Here is a 6229-nt window from a genome sequence, read left to right as displayed (position 1 = left end):
GAGAGGAATTCCGTCCTCTCAGTGAAACAGTGGGATAGTCGGGGCGACTGTAGAGGAGGAATGTGCACTTTGGGTGCCAGCACCCATGAGTGAAGGCTGCCCTGACTGAGCCTCGCTTGCTTGGGGCCTAGCGCACTCCTGCTGGGCAGCGGGTGACAGGACGTGCTTTTCTGAATTAATGAGAGAAAACGTTGATTCTCCTGCTGCCCACGAAGGTGGAAAGTGAAGTGGGGAGACATGTGGGGAGTGAGCGAGGTTCCCTGTCTGGGGGTTCCAAATCTGCTGTTGGTTTCTTTCACCGCTGACTAGAGATATACAGGGTGTCCCCCCAAAATGTATACACACTTTGAATACCTACTAATTCCAATGGTTTTAAGCATAAGAAAGAAACAACAATGGAGCTGTTATCTAAAAAAAGTGTGGGCACAAACAGGTAGTTGGACATTCCCTGAGGGGTCTCAGATTGGAGAGGGTGAAGGCCAGACTAAGGGCCCTCCCTCCCCCGGGTCTCAGATTGGAGAGGGTGAAGGCCAGACTAAGGGCCCCTTTCCCTCCCCCCACCCCAGTGCACGAATTTTGTGCACCGGGCTACTAGTAAATATATAAAACAAATCTTAATGGGAATACAGTGAGACTGGCAGTACTACAGTCTTAGTAGAAGATTTTCAATAAATCTTCTACTAAATCTTTCAATAAATTTTCAATAAATCTTCTATTAAATCTTTCAATAAATTTTCAATAAATCTTCTATTAAATCTTTCAATAAATTTTCAATCAATAAATCTTCCAGACAGAAAATCAGTAAGGAAATAGATCACATGAATTTAATTGATTTCTTCAGAGCATTTCACTCCAAAGCAACAAAATATACGTTATTTTCAAGTGCACATGGTATATTTTCTAGGATAGACCACATGTTAGGACAAAAACCATGTCTTAATAAATTAAAGAATATTAAAATCATCTCAAGCATTGTTGACCATAATGGTATGAAATTGGAAATTAATCACAAGAAAAACTGAAACAAAGACATGGAGGCTAAATAATAAGTTACTAAATAATGAATGGATTAACAATGAGATCAAGGAAGAAATCAAAAAATACCTTGAAACAAATGTAAATGAAAACACAACAACCCCAAATCTATGGGTCACTGTGAAAACAGGTCCTCAGAGGGAAATTCATAGCACTACAGGGCTATCTCAAACAAAACAAAAATTCAAATAAGTAACCTAACTTTATACTTAAATGAGCTAGATTAAAAAAACAAAACAAAGTCCAAAGTGAGTAAAAGTAAGGAAATAATAAAGATCAAAGTAGAAATAAATGAAATAAAGTCTAAAAAAATTACAAAAGATCAATAAAACTAAGAGCTGATTCTTTGAAGTATAAACAACATGGACAAACCTTTAAACAGGCTCATTTAGAAAACAGAGAGAGGACACAAATGAATAGAATCAGACATAAAAGTGGAGAAGTAGCTGACACCAAAGAATACAAAGGATTGTAACAAAATATTATGAACAACTATATGTTAACAAATTAAACAATCTGGAAAAATAGATAAATTCCTAGAAATTTACAAAACTGAATCAGGAAGAATCAAAGAATCTGTACAGACAGATTACAACTAGTGTAATTGAAGGAGTAATTATAAAAAAAAAAAATTCCCAACAAACAAAAGTCCTGAACCAGATGGCTTCACAGGAGAACTTTACCCAACAGTCAAAGAACTAACACCTCAAATTATTCAAAAAACTTCAAGAGGAAGGAAGACTCCCAAGCTCATTTTAAAAGACCAGCAGTATCATAATTCTAAAACTATATAAAGTACTACAAAAAAGAAAATTATAGATCAATATCCCTGATGAACATAAATGCTAAAATCTTCAAAAAAAAATATTAGCAAACTGAATCCAGTAATACATTAAAAGATCATATAGCATGAACAAGTGGGTTTTATTCTGGGGATGCAAGGTTGGTACAATATTTACAAATCAATAAACATGATACATTACATAAAGAAAATAAAGGATAAAAATAATCATATCAATAGGTACAGAAAAAGCATCTGATAAAATCCAGCATCCATTTATGATAAAAACTCTCAGCAAAGTGGGAATAAAGGGTATCTACCTTAATGTAATAAAGGCCATATATGACAAACTCATGGCCAACGTCATATTCAATGGACAAAAACGACAAACATTTTCCTTAAGATTGGAATCAAGATAAGGGTGTTCACTTCCACCACTCTTATTCAAAGTAGTACTGGACATCCTAGCCACATCAATCAGATAAGAATAAGAAATCAAAAGCATCCTAGTTGGAAAGGAAGAAGTAAAACTGTTATTATTTGCAAATGACACGATACTGTGTAAAGAGAATCCTAAAGATTACACGCAAAAAAACTACTAGAACTGATAAATGAATTCAGTAAAGTAGCAGGATACAAAATAAATATCCAGAAACAAATTGTATTTTTATACACTAATAATGAACTATCAGAAAGAGAAACTAAGAAAAAAAAACCATTAACAATTACATAAAATAGTTATAAATTTAACCAAGGATGTTAAAGACCTGTATTCAGATATTACAAGACACTGAAGAGGAAATTGAAGAAGATACAAATAAGTGGAAGCATATATGGCGTTAATGAACAGGAATAATTAACATCATTAAAATGTCCATACTACTCAAAGCAATCTATAAATTCAATGCATCCCTGTCAAAATACCAATGGTGTACTTCATAGAACTAGAACAAATACTTCCAAAAATGCATATGGAACCACAAAAGACCCTGAATAGCAAAAGCGATCTTGATAAGGAAGATCCAAGTTGGAGAAATCATGCTACTTGCCATCAAACTATGCTACAACGCCATAATAATCAAAACAGAATGGTATTGACATAAAAATAGACACATAGACCAATGGCAGAGAATAGAATCCAGACATAAACCCATGTATTTATTGTCAATTAATATTTGACAAAGGAGGCAAATACATTCAGGGAAGCAAAGATAGCCTATTTAATAAATGGTGGTGGGAAAATTGGACAGATATGTGCAAAAACAATGAAACCACACCAACTTCTTACTCCATACACAAAAATAAACTTAAAATGGATTGAATACTTAAGTGTTAGATTCAAAATCATAAAAATCCTAGAAGAAAACATAGGCAGTATAATCTTGGACATGCTCATAGCAACATTTTTTTTTTTCTGATATATATTTTTCCAGGCAAGAGAAATAAATGAAAAAATAAACAAATGTGACTACATCAAACTAAAAAGTTTTGCACAGCAAAGGAAACCATCAACAAAAGGAACAGATAACTTACTGGATGGGAGAACATATTCACCAATGATGCATCTGATATGGGGTTAATATCCAAAATTTATAAAGAATTTCGACAATGCAGTAACAAAAAGAAAACAATCCAATTAAAAAATGGGCAAGGAACCTGAGTTGACACTTATCCAAATAGCCAAAAGACATATGATAAATGCAAATTAAAACCACAATGAGATATCACCTCACACCTGTCAGAATGGCTATCCTCAATAAGTCAACAAACAACAAATGTTGGTGAGGATGTGGAGAATAGGGATCTCTCATGCACTGTTGATTGGAATGCAGATTGGTGCAGTGTGGAATTTCCTCAAAAAGTAAAAATGAAACTGTCTTATGAACCAGCATTTTCACTTCTGTGAATACATAGGATAAAACCCAAAACACCAATATGAAAGAATATATGTATTCCTATGTTCATTGCAGGGCATTTACAATAGTCAAGATTTGGAAGCAGCCCAAGCGTCCATCAGTACATGAGTGGATAAAAAGACTGGAGTCCTGGCAAATGTGGCTCAGTTGGTTGTAGTGTTGTGCCATAAACCAAAAGTTGGCAGGTTCGATTCCCGTCATGGCACATACTCAGGTTGAGGGTTCGATCTCTGGTTGGATGAATGTGGGGGGCAATTGATGATGTTTCTCTTTTACATGGATGTCTCTTCTCTCTCTCTCTCTCTCTCTCTCTCTCTCTCTCTCTCTCTGTCTCTTTCTTTTTCTAAAAACAACACAAAAAAGACTGTGGCAAACACTATGCAATACAAGTTGGCTGTAAAAAAGAAGGAAATTCTTACCTTTTGTGACAGCATGGATGGACCTGGAGAGTATTATGCTAAGGGAAATAAGCCAGTCAGAGAAAGACAAGTACCATATAATTTCACTTATATGTAGACTATAATGAACAAAATAAGTTAACAAACAAAACAGAAACAGAGTCATAGATACAGAGAACAGACTGGCAGCTGTCAGAGGGGAGGGTGGCTGGGGGGGGGTTGGCAAAAAAAGTGAAGGGATTAAGCAAAAAAAATAAAAAACAACTCATAGGTACAGACAGCAGTATGGTGATTACCAAAAGGAGATGGTGTCGGGGTATAAGAGGGTAAAGAGGGGATAAATGGTGATGGGAGAAGACTTTACTTGGGGTGGTGAATATACAATACAATATACAGATGATATATTATAGAATTGTACACCTGAAACCTATATATTTCATTAACCAGTGTCTCATGAATAATTTTAATTAAATAAAAAAGAAACCCTGGGTAATTTGTGTTTTTGTTTTTTTTTAAAAAGAGATGGTCTCAGATCTCAAGAAACTTACATATAATCAGAAATATAGTTGAAATGCTTTTTTCCCAGCTGAAGGCTAGCTAACAAGACTGAAGGTTTCCTTCTTTGTCAGTTGTCATAGTACTGCTATTTATCATAAAATTTATTTTCTTCTACTTATTTTTTGGAAAAAGTAATATATATACCTGGTAAAAATTCAAAATATGTAAAGAAATACAGAACAGCTCTTCTTCCCACCTCAATTTCCCAAATTTAGATCTCCCAAATTTCAGAGGATAGTTTGTGCATGTAAGCATTAAAGTTATACATACATCCATACATATGTATATGTGTATAAATTAATAAATATACACATACATACAATATCTTGTATTGAACTTAACTTTTAAAAATTATATACTATATGAAACTACATATCTTGGAGACAGTCCTCAGGAGTACATATAGTTTTGTCTCAGCTTTTAAAAAAAAGCTATATAGATTTTATCATTATTTATTTAATAAGTTTTCTATTAAAGGACATTCAGGTTACTGTCAATCTTTGGTTATTACAAACCATGGCACAATATATTTACCTCTATATCAACCATTTTCATGAGTTTATCAGTAGGATGAATTTCTAAAAGTGAAATTACTGGGGCAAAGGGTTTATACATCTTAACTTTTTATAGAGTGTACTAAGTTTATTTCCATGGAGACATAAAAATTATACTCCCACCAGTAATGTAAAAGAACTTATTTTCCCCAGTTCTTAATAAAACAGAGTGTTATTAAACCTTTATATCTTTATGTCCCAGGTGCAAAATGATGTCTCTATGTAGCTTTTAATTTGCATTTCTCTTATGAGTAGGATTGAGGATACTTTCCTGTGTTTAGAAGCTATGCCTTCTTTTCTGTGAAGTTCAATAATTTTTTCTTCCTTTAACTGAATTTTTAATACAGCTTTATTTATTCTTAGGGGCTTGTTATATATTAAAGAATTCAGGTACTTTTTCGATAATATAAATTGCAAATAGTTTTTCTTGTTTCCATTTGTCTCTGATTTTATTTATGAGTTTTATTTTCAAAAAAATAGTTTAAGTATGTAATTAAATTTATTATTTTTAAATGATTTCCAGGTTTTGTTTTATACTAAGACAGGCCTTATTTAACCTAAAATATTACAAAATTTATTTTATTACTTTTATGTTTCAACTTTTGAAGGTTTAATTTTTTTGTGTGTGTTTTTATTTCTTTTTCTTTTTAAAAAAAATTTTTATTGATTAAATTATTACATATGTGTCCTTATCCCCACATTACCTCCCATCTCCCCCACTCATGCCCTCACCCCCCTGTTGTCTGTGTCCATTGGTTAGGCCTATATGCTTGCATATAAGTCCTTAGATTGATCTCTCCCCCTTCCCCCCACCCTCTCCTACCTTCCCTCTGAGGTTTGACAGTGTGATTGATGCTTCTCTGTCTCTGGAACTGTTTTTGTTCATCAGTTTATGTTGTTTATTATATTCCATAAATGAGTGAGATCATGTGATATTTATCTTTCTCTGACTGGCTTATTTCGCTTAGCATAATGCTCAGCTCCATC

The sequence above is a fragment of the Myotis brandtii genome, unplaced genomic scaffold, assembly GCF_000412655.1.
Source record: "Myotis brandtii unplaced genomic scaffold, ASM41265v1 scaffold519, whole genome shotgun sequence".
Lineage (NCBI taxonomy): Eukaryota > Metazoa > Chordata > Mammalia > Chiroptera > Vespertilionidae > Myotis > Myotis brandtii.
The sequence above is the reverse complement of the archived record's forward strand: the minus strand, read 5'-3'. Positions refer to the sequence as shown.